We start from the raw sequence: 3,749 nt of genomic DNA, 5'->3' as shown, positions 1-3,749 counted from the left end.
GGGTCAGACTAGATGATCATAATGGTGCCTTCTGACCTCAAAGTCTATGAGTTTATGAAGTCACTAAAAAGACCCCCCATTGACTTCAGTGAGCTCTAGTTCATGCTGCATATAATTACCTGGGCCCAGTCTTGAGCTCAGTTTACACAATTTTCTAAAGTCATACAAGCAACCAATGTTGAAACCAGACCTGTGTCTCAGCTAACTCAGGACTTGTCTCTTTTCTGTATCTGTGAAAACCAAAAATGTGAAGCTCTTGCAGACTTTGTGGCATTATGAGTTTTGTACTTTGACTTGGGTCTCCGATCATTATTCAGCCACTACAAGCTGCCTGCCATGTACCTAGTTACTAATTATTAAACAGGAGGAGTATGGCATTTGTGCCTTGCAAAAGCTTTATTTGCTGTTTTGTTTGATTGCATTTCAGAACCTCCAAATCCCACCTAATTGGCCCAGACTCACTCGGCAGGTTTGAAATCCTGGTCCCATTCATAGATTTATAACTACACCTGAAAACCGGTTAACCTAAGTGATGGGCTTGTGCCCCACCACAGTGGGTGGGTTAGGAAAAAATCAAACACCTAGGCTGGAACCTTTGACCCAAGAAACTGATCCTGGAGCCTACAAATGGGTCCCATCTTGTGCAACCCTGCCCCACCACCTGAAAAATAAAGCAGTGATGTCCCTTATTTTGCGTTGACAAGTCTCAATCCATCTTTGAGCTGTAATCCATCCCACTCTGCATCCACTGGGAGGTAGTTATTCTACCTCTGAGGGGGAGTTGTTCTACCAGAGGTAACCAGAAATAGCTACCCCGCATCTTTTGAACATGGCTGCTGTGACGCAATATAGCAGAAGCACTATTTCGGCATCCCTGAAAACTTCATTGCACGAGGGATAAGGGAAGACTTGATATAGTGCATTATTTTGAAATTTAGTGCTGTGTGGGTGTGCCAAATTTCAAAATAGCTTATTTCGAAAAAGAATTGAAATAAGATACACAATTTGCATAGTGCAAATTGCGTATTTTCTTTTGAGCTAAGGGTGCAGTGTAGATGTAGATGTAAGGCTACATCTACACTACAACAGAAAGTTGACTTAAGCTAAGCAACTCCAGCTACATGAATAACGTAGCTGGAGTTGACGTATTTTAAGTCAAATTATTTCAGGGTCTATACCACGGGGTGTCAATGGGAGAAACTCTCCCATTGACTTATCTTACTCTTCTTGTTCAGGGTAGAGTAACAGCATTGACTGGAGAGTAATCTGCAGTGGATCTGACAGGTCTTCACTAGACCTGCTAGATTGACCTCTGGTGGATCGATCTCAAAGCATCAATCTGGGCTGTGGTGTAGATGTAGCCTAATTAACAAGTCTGTGTTGGAGGAAGATCTCCAGGTGGTCTCCGCTTTCCTGTTTTTAGTGCAATCCCATGGTAGTTTTGATTTAAACATCTGATGCTGAGCATGATAGGGAATCGGAAGCTCTCTTCCAGAGTCAACTTTATTGTGTTTGTCTTATGTGTCCTTATAATGTTTTTGGGAAGAGTTTAAACCCAAAGTCGTTGCCATAACACAGATGTATAACTGGAGAATTACTTTGCTCTGATATTTCGGCCATCCTGAGCCTTTGGATTGAAACACTTAGCGGTATTATAACTCAATTTCTTGGTAACTCAGTGGTTGTTCTTGGCACTCCTACACTCTCCTAGACCCACTCCCAGCACTCTCTGTCTAGGCTTCCCAGCACATGGGATCACTGAGGGTATGTCTACACTACCCCGCTAGTTCGAACTAGCCGGGTAATGTATGCATACCGAACGTGCAAATGAAGCCCGGGATTTGAATTTCCCGGGCTTTATTTGCATAAGCCGGCCGGCGCCATTTTTAAATGCCGGCTTGTTCGAACCCCGTGCCGCGTGTAGCCGCGCGAAACGGGGTTCGAACAAGCTGGCATTTAAAAATGGCGCCGGCCGGCTTATGCAAATAAAGCCCGGGAAATTCAAATCCCGGGCTTCATTTGCACGTTCGGTATGCATACATTACCCCGCTAGTTCGAACTAGCGGGGTAGTGTAGACATACCCTGAGAGATGAATAGTTTGTAGTCACACGGCTCCAAGTGCTCATGTCTTCCTGTGGGACTCCAGTGTCTTTGCACCTCATGCTCTCTCTCCCTAAGGATAGCCAAGGCGTATGGTATAGACTCACGTGTCAGTGCTAATGTGGGGAAAACTAAGGACTGGATTCTTAGCTATGTAAACCACACGTAACAAGCAGCTTTAAGAGGAGTAGGAAAGAAAGGCTTGTGGGCAGACCTGGGTTTGATAACTGGTTCTGAGAGAGGCTTTCTACACTTGAATCCTATGGAGATATGGGCCATCTAGGAATGGATGAAAGAAGCTGTGAATTACCTGCCACTCCGGGGTGAGCTGGCACATAGGAATCGCTGTATTGGATTGCACCAGTGGCCCATCCCTCTGGTATTATCTTTCTGATGGAGCTGATACCAGGTGCTCCAGAGGAAGTTTCAGTAAACCCCAGACTGGAATGATCTGACAACAGGGGAATATTACTCTTTGCCCTATCAACAGATGGCTGGCTTAGGTCCTGAAGCATAACGTGTCCTCATGCCTTAGACTGTTTTTGCCCAATGTTGAAGAGTTTGGAGCAAGAAGCCCCTCTGTGGTTGGAGTTTAGTGGAAGAGCTAAAGTCAACATAAGAAAGCTGGAGTAATTATTTCCTGTCTCCCACCTCCCATTTGCCCACCCTGCCTTCACATGCCAGCTGCCATCATTTAGCACCAAACCAACCACATGAAAAAAAACTCAGCTGAACTTTCCTGAATCCCTTGCACCGCACATGGTTGGTAAGTATATTTATCTCTGCATGTGGGTATTGTTCAGCTTGGCTTTCATTTCCTCTTCTGGAGGGGAGTAGGCATTTAACCCCATGAATCACTGCAGAAACCATGAATGCTGCCAGCCCATCTCACGAATGGGACCCATGAGAATGCTGACTTAACGTTCAGCCAGCCCGCAGGACTTTCAGAGAAGTTCACCAGTGTCGGAGGCATGCCACCGGCCCTGGGGTTCAGCGAGGACAGGATGTTTTCATTTGGCTGCTAACCATGTGGCAGGCTGCTGAGGAGTGTACGTGGGGGGGGGGGGGGGGAAGTAGAGCAGTGATGGATTTTCGTGCTTCCATTCCTCAGGTAAATTGGTTGCCTCCCATGAATACATGCCTCTTTGGCATCTAACGGAGCTGAGTTCTGCTTGGTAATGTTCCACTCATATCTTCTCCACAGGGAGCCTTAAATGTTTTAGCACACTCCTTCAGTTTCTGAGACGGCAATACCTCCTACAGCCAGAGGTGTCATGTTGGGGGGGGCTGTCACCTCCTCTCCCGCCCGATTTGCTGCTTAGCTTGGACTGAGCATGCTCAGTAATGTCCACCCCCCTACTGGCAGGCATAGGTTGTCTCTGCCTACAGCAGAGTCTCTCTGCATATGAGTGACTAGTTGTCACGGAGGAAGCAGTTCATGGATTTTTTCTTGTTTGTTTACTGTGCTCCTTGGCTCAGTCCTTGGACCTGCTGGCCCCCAAGCCACTGTGCAGGGCCCATGGCACCATTTCAGCAGGTCTGGAATATCCACTTTACGAGTTCCGGAGCACAGCCAGGATGGGGCCTGGCTGTGGTGAGCTAAATGGAATAGACAGTTGCTCACTGGAGTCTCTGCCCCAAGGGGTAG

This window comes from Pelodiscus sinensis, chromosome 11 (assembly GCF_049634645.1).
Source record: "Pelodiscus sinensis isolate JC-2024 chromosome 11, ASM4963464v1, whole genome shotgun sequence".
Taxonomy (NCBI): domain Eukaryota; kingdom Metazoa; phylum Chordata; order Testudines; family Trionychidae; genus Pelodiscus; species Pelodiscus sinensis.
This window is presented reverse-complemented; position numbering follows the sequence as displayed.